The sequence below is a fragment of the Myotis myotis genome, unplaced genomic scaffold (assembly GCF_014108235.1).
Source record: "Myotis myotis isolate mMyoMyo1 unplaced genomic scaffold, mMyoMyo1.p scaffold_m19_p_2, whole genome shotgun sequence".
NCBI lineage: Eukaryota > Metazoa > Chordata > Mammalia > Chiroptera > Vespertilionidae > Myotis > Myotis myotis.
The window spans coordinates 45674714-45693243 of record NW_023416324.1 but is presented as its reverse complement, the minus strand read 5'-3'; the positions used below and the strand labels follow the sequence as shown (position 1 = coordinate 45693243).

The following is an 18530-nucleotide window of genomic DNA, read 5'->3' as shown; positions in this document are numbered from 1 at the left end:
AGTAAAACTATAAAATAAGTAATGGATCAGAGCAGACAAAGATAGCATAAGTAGAGACAGAAAACTTACTGGCAAAGATTTTAATTTAAAATGTATTATCATATCTAAAAAGAAGAGTATGGCCCTAGCTGGTTTGGCTCAGTGGATAGAGCATCAGCCTGTGAACTGAAGGGTCCTGAGTTTGATTCTGGTCTAGGGGGCATGCAGGAGACAGCCAATCAATGATTCTCACTCATCAATGATGTTTCTATCTCTCTCCCATCGCCCTTCCTCTCTGAAATCAACAAAAATACATTAAATAAATAAATAAATAAATAAATAAATAAATAAATAAATAGAAGAGTATGGCCATCATAGGATGATTGGTCAACAACTAAAGCAAAGATATAGGCAAGTCACAGAGTAAAAGGTCAAAGGATCCTAGATGCATGAACACAAGCACTTGGCTCTTGTGATACGTATATCTTTGTATGGGAGATGAATGTGGAAAATTACCCTGACTGGAGGTCAATGCTACTGTTAGCAAGACATTCCAGTCTTTAGGAGGAATTTAAGGACATGCTATTCTATCCCCAGAGAAGGAGTGTCTGACATTACCAAGAGTAAGGAATATTTGGGGGCTATGGTGTTGCATACTAGAGGAACTGAGAGGGTTAATTTAAATGCAGTAAGCAAATAATTAAAAAGTTATTGTGATTCTTAGGCAACATGATCTTGTATATAATTAATTGCAAAGGGAAACCTTGTACACTGTTGGTGGGAAAGCAAACTGTTATTACCACTATGGAAAACAGTATGGAGGTACCTCAAAAGATTAAAAATAGAACAATCATATGATCCAGCAATCCTACTTCTGGATATATATCCAAAGGAAACAAAATCATTATCTCAAAGAGTTATCTTTACTCTCATGTTCATTGCAACAGTATTCACAAGAGCCAAGACGTGAGAACCTGAGAACTACCTAAGTGTCCATCAGAGATGAATGGATAAAAAATGCCATATATATCCTATATAATAAAGGGGTAATATGCAAATTGACCCTAATGGCAGAATGACCAGGAACGACTAGTCGCTATGATGCGCACTGATCACCAGGGCGCAGATGCTCAATGCAGGAGCTGCCCCCCTGGTGGTCAGTGCGCTCCCACAGGGAGAGCTCCAAGGATGTCCTACTGTGGCCATCAGTTGGACATCCCCCAAGGGCTTCTGGGCTGTCAGAGGGATGTCTAACTGCCAGCTTAGGCCCAATCCCCCCAGGGAGCAGGCCTAAGCTGGCAGGTGGACATCCCCCTAGAGGTCCTGGACTGCGAGAGGGCACAGGCCGGGCTGAGGGGACACCCCCCCGCCCTGAGTGCACAAATTTTTGTGCACCAGGACTCTAATATATATATATATATATATATATATATATATATATATATATATATATGATGTATATATGTAGATATATGTATATATGTACATACTTAATGGAATATTATTTAGGCTTTAAAAAGAAGGAAATCCTGCCATTTGTGATAACAGAGATGAACCTGGATGGCATTGTGCTAAATAAAATAAGCCAGACAAAGACAATATTGCACAGTATCGCTTATAAGTAGAATTTTTAAAAAGTTATAAACAGAGACAAAAACTAAGATGGCGGCATAGATAAACACCGGGAAATTGCTGCCTCCCACAACAACTTCAAAAAAACAACATAAAGACAAAACTGATATCATCCAGAACTACAGGAAGGCTGGCTGAGTGGAAATTCTACAACTAGAAGGAAAGAAAAGCACACTGAGAGCCAGAGGAGCTGCGGAAGTAAAGTGCAGAGGTACGGAGGCTCGCCCGCACGTGGAAAGGGGCTGGTACCTGAGGATTCGGCTGTCTGTTTGAATCGGGAGGGAGTCACAAGCTCCTGACTGCTCTGAACTCCGGTTCCGGGAAGTCTCTGGGGACCCAGGACTCATACGGGGAGAAACTGGACTGTCTGGCAGCGGGCAGAACTCGGAACTTGAGGTCGGCTTTCCCTCAGAGGTGCTTGCAGCAATTACCGGGACACTGAGACACGCGGCCCCTTAGGGCAGGGCTGAGAGTCCGCCATAGTGGCTTGCTCCGCCCTTTGATTCCCTGAGACCCCGCCCCACCCAGGCTGCAGCAGAGGCTTTTGCATATGAATGCCCTGGCCCTTTGCAACCTGAAAATTACCTAACCGCAGCTGGACCAGACAGACCCAGAACTTCCAAGAGAAGGCCCAAGGCCCCACAGCAGCTTGCATTGCTTCACAGCTGGGCCTCATCAGGGTACCTCCAAACTCCAAAAAAGGAAGGGGAATCTGCAGTTTTCTTCGTAGCTCCTGCCGGGTAACCTCAAGCAGAGGCTAAATTAGCACCTCCTTAGATCCAAGAGCCAGTGTACCCAGTGGTCAGAGGGGGACCATCCAGATTACAACTCTTCAGATCCATAAGGGACACACTCAGGGTGCAGACTCAGTGAGCACCAAAACCCCACTGAAGCAAGTCTTGCCCCAGAAGGGTGTCTTCAGCACAGAAGTTCTCCCACTGCAGACACAGCTGATTCTCACTGCCAATTGGCCTAGAGGTCAATTCCTCCCAGTGATAACTACAACAATCAAGGCATAACTACAACAAGACTGTGCACAAAGCCCACAAGGGGGTGCACCAAGAGTGTCCACCTCAGGTAACGGGGGAGGCTGAGCCACTGGGCCCTACAGGACACCTAGCACACAAAACCACTCTACCAACACAGGGAAGCATAAAAAATGCGGAGACAAAGAAACAGGTCACAAATGACAGAAATGGAGGAAAGAAAACGACTGGATATAGAGTTCAAGGCCACATTTATAAGGTTTTTCAAGAATTTTATGGAAACCGCCAATAAATTTAGTGAGACCCTCGATAAATCTAGTGAGACTCTCGAGGATATGAAAAAGGACCAACTAGAAATTAAGCATACACTGACTGAAATAAAGAATAATATACAGAGATCCAACAGCAGACTAGAGGATCGAAAGAGTCAAGTCAAAGATTTGAAATACAAAGAAACAAAAAAGACCCAACTGAAAAAGAAAAAAGAAAAAAGATTCCAAAAATATGAAGATAGTGTAAGGAGCCTCTGGAACAACTTCAAGCGTACCAACATCAGAATTATAGGGGTACCAGAAGAAGAGAGAGGGCAAGATATTGAAAACCTATTTGAAGAAATAATGACAGAAAACTTCCCCTACCTGGTGAAAGAAATGGACTTACAAGTCCAGGAAGCGCAGAGAACCCCAAACAAAAGGAACCCAAAGAGGACCACACCAAGACACATCATAATTAAAATGCCAAGAGCAAAAGACAAAGAGAGAATCTTAAAAGCAGCAAGAGAAAGAAACTCAGTTACCTACAAGGGAGTACCCATACGACTGTCAGCTGATTTCTCAACAGAAACCATGCAAGCCAGAAGAGAGTGGCAAGAAATATTCAAAGTGATGAATGCCAAGAACCTACAACCAAGATTACTTTATCCAGCAAAGCTATCATTCAGAATAGAAGGTCAGATAAAGAGCTTCACAGATAAAAAAACGCTATAGGAGTTCATCACCACCAAACCAGCATTATATGAAATGCTGAAAGGTATTCTTTAAGAAGAGGAAGAAGAAAAAGGAACTCTTACCATTTGTCACAGCATGGATGGAACTGGAGAGCGGATAAATACCACATGATCTCACTCATTTGTGGAATATCATGAACAACATAAACTGATGAACAAGGACTGATCCAGAGATGGAGAGGCATTGATTGGACTGTCAGGCCTTGGAGGGAAGGTAGGGGAGGGTGGGGGTAAGGGGGAAAGATCAACCGAAGGACTTATATGCAAGCATATAGGCCTAACCAATGGACACGGACAACGGGGGGGTGAGGGCATGAGCGGGGGGTGGGGAGGGTAGAGGGTAACGTGGGGATAAGGACACATATGTAATATCTTAGTCAATAAAAAATATATTTTAAAAAAAAGATATAAACAGAGAGTATAAAAGTGGTTGCCAGGGGCTAGGGAATGAGGGGAATAGGGAGAGGCTCATAAAAGGGTACAAAGTTTCAGTTATAAAATGAATAAGATCTGAGGATTTAATTTTTAACATGGTGACTATAGTTGAAAATACTGTATTGTAAAACTGAAACTTGCTAAAACAATAGAACCTAAGACTGTTAAAAAAATATGTCTTTATTGAGTTTTTAGATAGAGAGGAAGGGGAGGGAGAGAGAGAGAAACATTGGTCGGTTGCCTTCTGCATGCACCCAGATAGGGAACCAAACCTGCAACCTGGGCATCAACCAGGAATCAAACTGGTGATCTTTCAATGCTCAAATATATTAGCATTTATTAATTTACTAGAGGCATGGTGCACAAAAATTTGTGCACTCGGGGGTAGGGGGTCCCTCAGACCAGCCTGTGCCCTTTCACAGTCTGGGACCCCTCGGGGGATGACCACTTGCTGACTTAGGCCTGCTCCCTGGGCGATTGGGCCTAAGATGGCAGTCAGACATCCCATGGCAGCCCGGCAGCCCTTGGGGGATGTCCACTTGCCAGCGGGGAGCAGGCCTAAGCTGCAGTCGGACATCCTTAGCACTGCTGAGGAGGCGGGAGAGGCTCCCACCACCACCACTGTACTGGCAACCATCAGCCTGGCTTGTGGCTGAGCAGAGCTCCCCCCTGTGGGAGCGCACTGACCACTAGGAGGCAGCTTCTGCATTGAGCATCTACCCCCTGGTGGTCAGTGTGTGTCATAGTCATTCCCAGTTGTTCTGCTGTTAGGGTCAGTTTGCATATTACCCTTTTACTATATAGGATAGAGGTCTGGTGCACGGGAGGGGGCCGGCTGGTTTGCCCTGAAGGGTGTTCCAGGTCAGGGTGGGGGTCCCCACTGGGGTGCCTCGCCAGCCTGATGATGGGCTGATGGCTGTTTGCAGCTGTTCACACCCCCTTCAGGGTGGGGGTCTCCACTGGGGTGCCTGGCCAATCTGGGTGAGGGACTGAGGGCCATTTTCAGGCTGGCGGGCGACTGAAGCTCCCAGTCTCTTTTCTTTTTCTTTTTTAATTCTGGAATTTATTTACCTTCTATAGCTGTCACTGGAGCTGAGAGCCGACTCCAGCTCTGAGGCCGTGGCTGGCTGAAAGCGGTATCTGGGGTTTGTTTAGCTTCTATAATTGAAACTCTGTTGCCATCACTGGCGCTCTAAGCTCTGGGCCCACTGCGGGCTGAAAGCAGGTGTCTGGGGTTTGTTTAGCTTCTATAATTGCAACATTGTTGCTTTCGGGCTCAGAGACAGGCCACAGCAGGCGGGGAACCTTGGCTTCCTCCATCACTGGAGCAAGCAGGCCTCATGTTCGCTTCTGCTGCATCACTGCCAGCCGCCATCTTTGTTGGCAGTTAATTTGCATATCCTGCTGATTAGCCAATGGGAAGCATAGCGGAGGTATGGTTAATTACCATGTTTGTCTATTATTAGATAGGATTAATTAAATGTTATTTAATTAATGTTAAATCATAAAATATATTACAATTATATTTGTCTATTATATCTCAATATGGCTAAAAATGGCTTTAGTTGCAAAGAATCTACAAAAAAACTACTAGAACTAATAAGTGTGTTTAACAAGGTTGTAGGATACAAGATGAATATACATAAACAATTGTATTTTGTTTTTTCACAACATGTTTGCACAAGAACACAGGTGTTGTGAAAACCACCACTAAATCAAAGCCAAAATGGGAAAGGAAAATACTCATGTCAACACTATTGTTATTGGGCACAAACCCATAGATTCTGGCAAGTCTGCCACTACTGGCCATCTGACCCACAAATGTGATGGAATTGACAAAAGAACCATTGGAAAACTTGAGAAGGAGGCTGCTGAGGTGGGGAAGGGCTCCTTCAAGTATGCTTGGGTTTTAGATAAACTGAAAGCTGAACGTGAGCGTGGGATCCCCATTGATATCTCCCTGTGGAAATTTGAGACCAGCAAGTATTATTTGACCATCATTTATGCCCCAGGACAGAGACTTCATAAAAAATGGAACAGACTGACGAATCTCAGAGGGAAGGTGGGGGTGGGATGGGAGAGAGATTAACCAAAAAATTTATATGCATATATGCATAACCCACAGACACAGATAGTAGTGTGGTGAAGGCCTGGGAAGGGGGGTGGGTGCAGGGTAGAGAGAGCTAATGGTGGGGGGGACATCTATAACACTTTCAACAATAGAGATAAATTTAAAAAACAACATTACAGGTACACCTCAGATTGACTCTGCTGTCCTGATTGTTGCTGCTGGTGTTGGTGAATTTGAAGCAAGCATCTCCAAGAATGGGCAGACCCTCTGTGAGCATGCCCTCCTGACTTACACACTGGGTGATAAACAACTGACTGTTGGTGTTAACAAAATGGGTTCCACTGAGCTGCTCTACAGCCAGAAAGATACGAAGACATTGTTAAAGAAGTCAGCACCTACATCAAGAAAATTGGCTACAACCCTGACACAGTAGCATGTGTGCCATTTTCTGGTTGGAAGGGCAGTAACACGCTGAAGTCAAGTACTAAGATGTCTTGGTTCAAGGGATGGAAAGTCACCTGTAAGGATGGCAATGCCAGTGGAACCAGCTGCTGGAAGCTCTGGATGGCATCCTGCAACCAACTCATCCACATGACAAGCCCCTACATCTACCCCTCCAGGATGTCTACAAAACTGGTGGTATTGGTACTGTCCTTGTGGACCGAGTGGAGACTGGTGTTCTCAAACCCGGCAGGTGGTCACCTTTGCTCCAGTCAATGTTACAACTGAAGTAAAATCTGTTGAAATGCACCATGAAGCTTTGAGTGAAGCTCTTCCTGGGGACAATGTGGGCTTCAACGTCAAGAATGTGTCTGTCAAAGATGTTTGCCATGGCAGTGTGCCTGGTGACAGCAAAAACTACCCACCAATGGAAGCAGCTGGCTTCACAGTTCAGGTGATTATCCTGAACCATCCAGGCCAAATCAGTGCTGGCTATGCACCTGTGCTGGGTTGTCACCCAGCTCACATTGCTTGCAAATTTGCTGAGCTGAAGGAGAAGACTGATCATCATTCTGGGAAAAAGCTGGAAGATGGCCTAAAGTTTTTGAAATCTGGTGATGCTGTCATCGTCAACATCATTTCTAGCAAGCCCAAGTGTATTGAGAGCTGCTCTATCCTCCTCTGGGCTGTTTTGCTGTTTGTGACTTGAGACAGTTGCTGTGGGTGTCATCAAAGCACTGGACAAGAGGGCAGCTGGAACTTGCAAAGTCACCAAGTTTTCCCAGAAAACTCAGAAGGCTAAATGAACATTATCCCTAATACCTGCCACCCCAGTCATAATCACTGGTGGAAGAATAGTCTCAGGACTGATTGTCTTAATTGGTCATTTAATTTTTTTTTTTTTAATACTAGAGGCCAAGTGCACAAAAATTTGTGCACTGGGAGGGGTCCCTCAGCCCAGCCTCTACCCTCTCACAGTCTGGGAGCCCTTGGGGGATGTCCAACTGATGGCTTAGGCCCTCCCCGACCCCCATTGATCCCCATCACTGCCCCGCCACTGTCAGTGGCCTTCCTCTGTGGGAGGCAACCAGGGACACGCTGGCTGGCGAGTGGCCAGACCCACCCCCCATCACCCTCCCCCCGCTGCCAGTCACCCCCCCCCCATAGCTGTCCCCTCCCTCTGCTGGCTGGCACCCACCCTCCGCCAATTGATCATTCCAACGTTCAGTTGATTTGCATATTAGGCTTTTATTATATAGGATATTTTTATTGGTTTCAGAGAGGGAGAGAGAGGGAGAGAGAGAGAGAATCATCAATGATGAGAGAGAATTATCGATCAGCCACCTCCTGCATGCTCGCCCCACCCCCCACCCAGGGATCGAGCCCACAACCTGGGCATGTGCCCTTGACCAGAATTGAACCTGGGACCTTTCAGTCCACAGGCCAATGCTCTATCCACTGAGCCAAATCAGCCAGGGCGGTCATTTAAGTTTAATAGTAAAGACTAGTTAATGATTACAATGCATCATAGAACCTTCAGAATGAGCCCTGGCTGGATAGCTAAGTTAGTGCATTGTCTCAGTACGCCAAGGTTGTGGGTCTGATCTCAGGTCAGGGCATATACAAGACTTAACCAATGAATGCATAAAAAGGTGGAGCAGCAGATGGATGTTTCTCTCTCTTCTTTTCCCCTCTAAAATCAGTAATAAGTAAATAAATTTTTTAAAGCTTTCAGAAGGAAAGGAGAATGTTTTGTGGGCCATTTGGGTGTGTGTGTGTTGGGGGGGGGGCGACAGTTTTTAAGTTATTAGTTTTTTAAAATCAGTACTTTTCAATGTAAAGAACTTGACCAAAAATCTGTCACAGAACTTTGAGACCCACTTTAAAACAAAGTTTAAATGAGAGAGAAAAAAAACAATTTTGTTTTCATAAACTACCAATAAACAATTTTACAATAAATTAAATTAATTCAATTATAATAGCACCACAAGAATAGAATACTTAGGAATAAATTTAACAAGGAAAGCACACAAAAAATCAAGTAAATAACATTGCTGAGTGAAATTAAAGAGTATTTATTTAAAAAATGGGGAGATAAACAATGTCCATGAGTTGGCTGATTCAATGTTGTTAAAATGGCAATTTCCCCAAATTGATGTATAAGATTTAATGTAATACCTATCAAAATTTCATGGGCTGTTTGTGTGGAAATTGACAACCTATTTCTAAAATTTATATGAAAGTACAAAGAACTTAGAATAGCAAAACAATTTTTAAAAAGAAATTGTTGGAGGGCTTCATTTTATTTTAAAACTTAGTACAAAGCTAGAATTATCAAGAAAGAATAGATATTTATATGGATAGAAGAGAATAGGAAGTCCAATAAAAGAGCTGGTCAATTGATTTTCAAGAAAGATGCCAAGTAATTCAACGGGGAAAGAACAGTCCTTTCAACAATAGGTGCTCAGACAATTGGATAAACACCAACAAAAAGATGACACTCAACTCTTACTTTACACAACTTAAAGAAAATATAGGATGAAATATTTGCAACCTTGGACTAGTCAACGAATTCTTATGTATGACTTCAATAAGTATGAACAATCAAAGGCAAAAATCAACAAATAAAATTTATCAAAAATAAAACATTTGCTCTTCCAAAGACACAATTAAGAAAATGAAAATACTTGCAAAACATATATCTGATAAAGGACTTGAATCCAGAATATATAAAGAACGTTTATAATAGAACAATAAGAGAACAAACAACTCTATTTTAAAAAAAGGAGCAAAATACTTGAATAATTACCTCACCAAAGACAAATAAATGGCAAATAAGTACACAAAAAGATGCTTAATATCATTAGTCATAAGAGGAATGCTAACTAAACCAAAATGAGATACCATGACACACCTACTAGATTGGCTAAAACAAAAAAGGCTAAGTGTTGGTGAGGACATGGAGAAGCACACACATTGCTAGTGAAATGTAAAGTGGAACAGCCATTTTGGAAAACTGGCACTTTGTAAAAAGTTAAATATACACTTACTATTTGACTTAGCAATTAAACTCCTAGGTACCTATCCAAGAGAAATGAAAACCTATGTCCATCCAAAGACTTGTATACAAACATTCATAGCAGTATTAGTCAGAATAGCCCCTAAACTGGAAACAAGGTCTATCAAGTGCTGAATCAATAAACAAAATGTTGGGTATCTGTAGACTGGAGTATTACTCACAATAAAAGCATTATACTACATGGAAGGAGGCTGACACAAAAAAACTACATATTGTATGATTCCATTTATATGAAAATTTTGGAAAAGACAAAACTGGAGAGACAGAAAAATCAGGGGTTGCCTAGGGCTGGGGGTGGAAAAAGAGATGGATTGCAAATGAGCATAAGGGAACATTCTGTGGTGATGAAAATGTTCTAAAACTAAATTATGGTGATGGTTGTAAATTTCAACAAAGTTTACACTTAAGGTGCATGAATTTTATGGTATCTAAATTAAACCTCAATAAAGATATTTTAAACAAAACAAAACAGAAACCTATTGGCATCCTCCTGGCATCCTGTTTGGCTCATCTTTGAAATATCTGGTGCCTGCACAACTCTGTGGTAAATTCTCCTTGAGCTCTCTTCTCTGCACCCTCTGGAGGCCTTGCAAGAGACCCAAGGTAGACATTTTAGTAAGCAATTCTAACCTTGGGGCAGGATCTTCTTTCTCCTGGCAGAGGTAGCAAGAGAAAACTAACAAACAGGAGGACATATGGAAGAGCACGATCAGGCTGGTGAAGACCTTAAAATCATATCTTAATCATTCATTACTGTGGCTATAAAATAACGAGTGTTACAGCAAGGTTCTTGCTGTGATGGAGCTAATGTTCTAGTGGTGTGAAACGAATGGATGGATGGATGGATGGATGGATTTTTAATTGTTTTGATTGATTAATTTTAAAATATATTTTTATTGATTTCAGAGAGGAAGGGAGACGGCGAGAGAAATAAAAACGTCAATGATGAGAGAGAATTATTGATCGGCCACCTTCTGCATACCCCCTACTAAGGATTGAGCCCACAACCTGGGCATATGCCCTTGACTGGAATCGAACCCAGGACCCTTCAATCTGTAGGCCGACACTCTATCAACTGAGCCAAACTGGCTATGGCTATTTATTTTTGTTCATCCTCATCTAAGGATATTTTTTCCATTGATTTTTAGAGAGAGTGGGAAAGGAGGGAGGGAGGGAAACAGAGAGAAAGTAGGATTGATGTGAGAGAGACTCATCAATTGGTTGCCTCCTCATGCACCCTGACCCCAGTGGGGATAAAACCTACAACCTAGCTATGTGCCCTTGACAGGGAATCAAACCTTAGACCCTTTGATGTGCAGGCTAACACTCTAACCACTGAGCACACCAGCCAGGGCAATAGATTTTTTTTTTTTTAAGTAATAAGGAAACACCTTAATTACTACTCTGAAGAGAGTTAAAAGGGCAATATCAGGGAATGACTGAACCAAACTCTAGGGAGAGGAGCATCCTACACACCTTTTCTTTTTTCCTTTACTGTCTCTCGCCCCTGGAGTCCTTCTATTCCCTCTTAGCTTAAAATTTAGGGTCAATAAATGTAATCACCCCCAGTAAACTCCCTTGATCACCTTAGTTCTGTCACCAGACTGCTGGCAAAATCACAACCCCAGTAAAATCCAACTTTTCATCTACATTGGTCTGATTTTAAACCTGTCACCCAGAACGTAACGAGACCCTTACTATTCCCCAGCTAACATCCTACATCTCCCTGGCCCACTCACTTGCCCACATTCCTATATTCACTTTCTGCTAAAGGACTGTTTCACCCCTGGTCCTCTCTTTTCCCTCATCCTCACTTTCCACTGGTGATGGCTCCTCTTTCCTCTGAGAAACTCAAGAACCAGAAGGGAACTTCTAGTCACTCTTACCACATCCATGTGTCCATACTGGTGTACCCAGACCCTGCCTTACATCCTGCCTGTCAGGCGGCACTCTTGAGTGCTCCTATGTAAAAGCTTTCACTTGCGAATTGGATCCCACTCTCTTGCAGACTCAAGAACTTAAGACCAGTCACTTCTCCCTCTCCATTCTACATTATGAATTTCTCTTCTACTGGACCTTTTCCATTAGTACGCAAACAAACCATTCCAAGCACTTTATTGTTGTTGTTAATCCTCACCTGAGGATATTTTTCCATTGATTTTTAGGGAGATTGAAAGAGAGAGGGAAAGACAGAGAGAAACATTGATGTGACATCAATTGGTTGCCTCCTGCACAAACCCTGACCAGGGCCTGGGCCAGGGAGGAGACTGCAACCAAAGTACATGCCCTTGACTGAAATCAAACCCAGGGCCCTTCAGTCCACAGGCTGATGCTCTATCCACTGAGCCAAACCAGCAAGGGCCATTTCAAGCACTTTAAAGAAAAGTTAAACTCTCCCCTTGACTCTATTTTGCTCATTTGGTTATCATTATATTTTTCTAACCCTTTGTAACCAAACAGTTGTCTATACTATCTGTTTCTAATTCCTTTTCTCCTGTTCTCTCTCAAATTCCCTCCAATCTAGCTTTTGTGCCACCATTGATCTGAAACTGGTCTTTTCAAGACCAACAAACCAAACCAAAGTAAAACCCTACCAGAAAGGAAAATGAATGAGGCGGTCGTGAGTACTAGTAAATGATGATGTCTGAGACTTTGCTGCCTATGTTTTCTTCTAGGACTTTTATAGTTTCATGACTTACAGTTAAGTCTTTTATCCATTTTGAGTTTATTCTTATGTGTGGTGTAAATTGGTGGTCTAGTTTCATTTTTTTTTGCATGTACCTGTCCAATTTTCCCAACACCATTTATTGAAGAGACTGTCTTTACTCCATTGTATGCTCTTTGCCTCCTTTATCAAATACTAATTGGCCACATTGGCATGGGTCAATTTCTAGGATCTCTGTTGTGTTCCATTGGTCTGTATGTTTGATCTTGTGCCAGTACCAGGCTGTTTTGATTACAATGGCTTTATAGTGTAATTTGATATCCAGTACTGTGAGCTCTCCAACTTTGTTCTTCTTTCTCAAGATTGCTGATGCTATTTGGGGTCTTTTTAGTTCCATATACATTTTTGGAATTTTGTGAAATATGCTGTTGGTATTTTAATAGGGTCGCATGAATCTGTAGATTGCTTTGGGTAGTATGGACATTTTAATAATGTTAATTCTTCCAATCCATGAACATGGTATATGCTTACACTTATTTGTATCTTCCTCTATTTCTTTTTCTTTTTTTCTTTGGTTAATCCTCACCCAAGGATACTTTTCCATTGATTTTTAGAGAGAGTTAAAGGGAGGGGGAGAGACAGATAGAAACATAGATGTGAGAGAGACACATCTATTAATTGGTTGCCCTCTGCAAGGGCCCCAACCAGGGCCAGGGATCAAGCCTGCAACTGAGGTATGTGCCCTTGACCAGAATTGAACTTGGGTCCCTTCACTGAGCCAAACTGGTTAGGGCTATTTCCTTTTCAATGTCCTCAAGTGTCCCTACAGGTCTTTTACTCCTTGGTTAAGTTTATTCCCAGGTATCTTTTCTTTTTTGTGTTGCAAGTTTGTGAGACTCTAGTTTTAATTATGAAGAGGTGTGTCCTGGACCATACAACTAAAAATTCAAACATTAAAGCAACAGCCACTGTGACTGAATGCACTAATGAAAATTATGTAGAGGACATGTGGAAATTTTCCACATCATCTCACTAGGCATGAGCAGAAGCAAGGGAAGCCCAGAGCACTTTAGAGAGGAGCTTCCATGTACAAGATTAGGTGACGAGCTTAAAATTTAGTCTCTAAATTAAATTACCTTCGGAAAGACTTTAGACTTTACAAACCACTTTTACTAACTTGATCTCATTTGAGTCTTTTTTCCATTCTTTGTAGTAGACAAGACAGGAAGGAGGCAGGCTTCAATGATCCATCCAATTTAAGCCAGGATCCCAGCTCCCCGCTGGGAAAAAGAATCTAGCTCCATAGCCTCAGGGGGAGAGTTCACAAGGGTGAAAAATTTTGTGGGGTTCCAGCCAAGTAAACTGGAGTTCAGGGCAGAATTCCAGTTCCAGGAGGGAGAATGGAAAGGATGAACAGGAACTGGGGAGTTATTAAACAAGGCACACAGGTGGCCAGGCCCATCCCCAGCACATGGATTCCAAACTCCCATCTGCACTGTTCCAGAACCCCATGACTGGCTTTTGAAGAAGCAGCAGAAGATTAGCATGTGGATAAGGAGCAGGGTGGAGAAGTTATCAAGCACTTAACCGTGGCATGAAGAAACTAGTGTGAAATGGCATAAGGAGGCTTGCCAGATAAAATACAGGATGTTTACTTACATTTGGGCATCAGATAAATAATGAATATATTTTAGTCTAAGTATGTCACATGCAATATTTGAGACACATTTAGATCCCAAAAAGTGTTGTTTACCTGAAATTTAAATTTAACTGGGCATCTTGTATTTTTATTTACTAATCTGGCAAACCCTACATATGAGTTATGGAGGATGAGGCTGGAAAGTTTGGCAGAGCAAGATCACAAATAGTTTTGTGTGCCATGCTATTTTTTAAGTGAGGGAATAAGATAATCGGGTTTGCATTTTAGAATCATCATTGCCATAGTCCTTGGGAGGACAAAGCAGTTCAAAAACACAGGAACTGAGAAACCAGAAAGGTATTGAAATAGCCCAGACCCAAGGAGAATTGAATATAACTGCTCACTTCACAATTTTACCTAACGCTAGAGAGAGTCCCTAGTTCACTTGGCTGTAGAGACCAAACTATTCTTTCAAGAACTGCTCTTTGTTTTGATGGGTGGGGGGTGTCACTTGCACACTTTTGAGGCAGCTGGAAAGATGTATTTATCAGTCTCCTGCAAATAAGCTGAATGTCTTGTTCACCACTGCATCCCCTAGTAGGTAATCAATAAACACTTGTTGAATGAGTTTCTTATGGGCAAAGTCTATGTCTTCATTATTTTTGTTTCTTTAGCACCTGACCCAGGCCTGGGACTAAATTTCTCAGAAATGGCTCTTGATTAAAGTGGTCTAATTAATTAACAACTAGAAGTGCTTCTTATTAACTACATCTTCCAACAGTACCTCAAAGTACAACCTACATATTTTTCACACACATGCAAAAGAAGCCTGACTTTTATACTGGGCCAGAAAACTGTTTCTAAAAGCTGCAGAACGACACTGATTAAATGGAGTTTTAAAAGTAATCTCATGTATGTGAAAATGTGAGCATTTTTTGTCTGTTTGGGGGTTTTCCTTGGGCATTTTCCTAACTACTTCCATGAGCTTTGTCATTGCCTGGGTATTAGAAAATCTAGATCTTAATTAAATACTTCTCAGGTAGGTCATCATAAAGTGGTACAAACCAAGTGCTTGTCTTCAGTCCACCAGCATCAGTAACTTACATATGTGTTTTTTTCTGAGGCTAAAGTGCGAACTTATTGAGGACAGAACCTATTCTTTTTTTAAAATATATTTTTACTAGAGGCATGGTGCACGAATTTGTCCACAGGCGGGGCCCCTCTGGGTGGCCTTCAGGGATCGGGCCAAAACCCACAGTCCAACACCGCCTGCAGCTCCTATCTGCCGCCCCCGCTCATACCGGCCCCACTGTGCCTGCCATGGGCTCGTGCCCTATCAGTCGCGATCAGGAGAGGCTCTCGCTGCCACAGCAGCACTCACAAGCTATGAGCCCTGCATCTGGCGCCCTCCCAAACAGAGTGCCTGCGGGATCAGGCTGAAACCGACTCTCTGACATCACCCAGGGGATCCCAGATTGGGAGACGGTGCAGGCCAGGCTGAGGGACCCCACAGTGCACAATCGGGGCCAGGGAGGGACCACGGGAGGGCTCCAGGGCATGTCCGGCCCATCTAGCTCAGTCCTGATCGGCTGCACCCCAGCAGCAAGCTAACCTACCAGTCAGAGCATCTGCCCCCTGGTGGTCAGTGCATGTCATAGCAACTGGTCGACCAGTTGACTGTCTGCCCCCTGGTGGTCAGTGCACATCATTGTGAGCAGTTGAGCAGCCTTAGCATATCATTAGCATATTACGCTTTGATTGGTTGTTCTGCCATTCTGTCTATTTGCATATTACCCTTTTATTATATAGGATTGATTTCAGAGAGGAAGGAAGAGAGAGGTAGAAACATCAAATATGAGAGAGAATTATTGACGGCTGCCTCCTACATGCCCCATACTGGGGATCAGCCTGCAACCCAGCCATGTGTCCTTGACCAGAATTGAACTTGGGACACTTTAGTCCACAGGCCAATGCTCTGTCCACTAAGCCAAACCAGATAGAGCAGAACCTATTCTTATTTATTTCCATAGGCACAGAACTTTCACTAATAGTATGTTTGTTGAATGTTCAAGAGCAGAAAGCCAAAAGGGATAGACTAATTATAGGAAGTGCATGGGGCAAATAAAAGCACAATTAAAAAATTATTACAGCTATTCATTAAAGATTATGCCATAAGTATCATGCTAGGTCTTTCTAAATATTTTATTAAACTTCAATCCTAAAAACTTGAGCAAGGTGTTATGCTCATTTTATGAGTAAAGAAACTGAGAATCATTTTATGAGTAAAGAAATTGAGAATCAAAACTGATAAATAACCTTAGCTGGTGTGGCTCAGTGGATAGAGCGTTGGCCTTCAGACTGAAGGATCCCAGGTTCGATTCTGGTCAAGGGCATATGCCTGGGTTGCAGGCTCGATCCCCAGTAGGGGGCATGCAGGAGGCAGCCGATCAATGATTTTCTCTCATCATTGATGTTTCTCTCTCTCTCTCCCCCTCTCCCTTCCTCTCTGAAATCAATAAAAATATATTTTTAAAAAACAAACCTGATGAATAGCTTGCCTGGGATGACACAGCTAATGGATTGACACAGCTGAGATTAGCACCTGATTCCAAAGTCCATGCTCTTACTAGTATACACCACAAATTGTCATTTTTCAAGTGTGTATTGGAGAGCTAGAAGATTGTTGGAGTGCCCTTAACAACTCTCTTTAAACAGCAGCTAGATGATACCCCCCAAAGCAGTGGTCACCAACCTTTCAGGCCTCATGGACCACTGGTTGGCGACCGCTGCCCCAGAGAACCAAAGTTTGATCTTTTTTGTAATGTGTGAGGGTGCATATCTGGAAGACGAGAGCCCTGGAGGTATTTCCTATATTTTTGAGCAATGTTCCTTTTATCTCTGTTCAGCATTGTATTTAAGGGAGCATAGGACTTTACATATAATTAGGTTTCATCTCCACCTTACTGGAAGGAGATATTGTTACACTTAAAATTATCAGATTATTATTACTTGGGATGAATATAGGCTCAGTAATGTTATGATCAGTGATACCAACTTCATCTGTCCTACCCAAAGGAATACATGCAGTTCGTGTTCAAATATGCAATGGAATCTCATTGGTCTGGATGTGTATGAACCAATGTGTGACAATCCAGACCCTTCACCGAGCTGTAAGTAAAACTGCAAACATCAGTTATTCTCCAGTCTTTTAAAGTTGCAAATGAGCTGTTTGGGTCCAGATGTTGACATCTTTTCAGTAGCCCTCTTCAGCTTGCCTGTCAACTAACTGCCAGCCTCCTCACTTAGTTCACAGGGTTTCAGAAGGAATCAGTAAGAATGCTGCCTCACCCTAGCCGGTATTTCTCAGTGGTTAGAGCGTCAGCACTTGGTCACAGGATTGATTCCCAGGTCAGGGCACATGCAGGAGGCAACCAATGGATGTATGTCTCTCATATGGATGTTTCTCTATCCCTCTCTCTCTGCCCCCCTCCTTCCATTTTTCCTTCCACTCTCTCTAAAAATAAATGGAAAAATCATCAAGTGAGAATTAAAAAAAAGAAAAAAGAATGCTGCCTCTTGCCCTGGCTGGATAGTTCAGCAGTTTAGAGCATCGTCCTGATATGCCAAGGTTTCAGTTTGATCCCCAGTCAAGGCACAAGTAAAAATCAACCAATGAATGCATAAAAAAGTGGAAGAACAAATCAATTGATGTCTCTCTCTCTCTCTCTTTCTCTCTCTCTCTCTCTCTCTCTCTCTCTCTCTCTCTCTCTCTCTCTCTCTCTCTCTCTCCCCTCTCCCCTTCCTCTCTCTAAAATCAATCAAAAATTTTTTTAAAACAAAATGCTGCCTCTGATCATTTGATTCCAGGATGGGCAGGATTAAATCACAGCTAAACTTCACCAACCTTTTGGAGTCTAAGAAAGCAAAAATCAAAGGGCAAGTGTTGGCGTTACTAATTATATGAATTCAAAGGAATCTGAAGAAGAGCAACCAAACATGGTAAAAAAATAAATACATAAATAAAAAGGGAGGAGAGAAAGCACTTAGTTTAAAAAAAATTAAGAAAGCAAATTATGTTTTGCTTGGCCCTGTGAATTAGAAGCCTGCCAAAAACGGTCTGCAAAGGTGCAAGAACCAGAAAGCTTCTCGAGTGTTCTGCCTTCACCAGAAACATGGAAGGAATTTCCTACAGATGGTCAGGATGGAATTACGGGGGAAAAAACACCCTCATCAGGCCTTTGTTTGCTCATTCATTGCCAGGCAGGGTGCTAGACATGGGAGATATAAAATGAACACGGCATGGCCCTGGCCCTCAAAGCTTACCCTCTAGTCCAGAGAGATACAACAACTATTCTGCACACTCAAGTGTTGAAGTCACCAGGAAATAATATTCAAAGGACACAGTGGATGCACAAACAGGGAGCGGTCCATTGTGATTCTAAAAAAAAAAAAAAAAAAATTCAGCAGGGCTGCAGTGGCTCAGTGGTTGAGTGTTGACCTGTGAACCAGGGGGTCATGGTTCATTCCCAGTAAGGACATATGCCTGGGTTGCAGGCTCAATCCCCAATGGTGCAGGAGGCAGCTGATCAATGATTCT

General features: G+C 42.6%; 1 pseudogene; it reads left to right on the top strand.

Annotated features, from left to right (window-relative positions):
* The first annotated feature begins 5764 nt into the window (after positions 1-5764).
* On the top strand, positions 5765-7356 carry LOC118676467 (annotated as a pseudogene).
* Positions 7357-18530: the final 11174 nt, after the last annotated feature.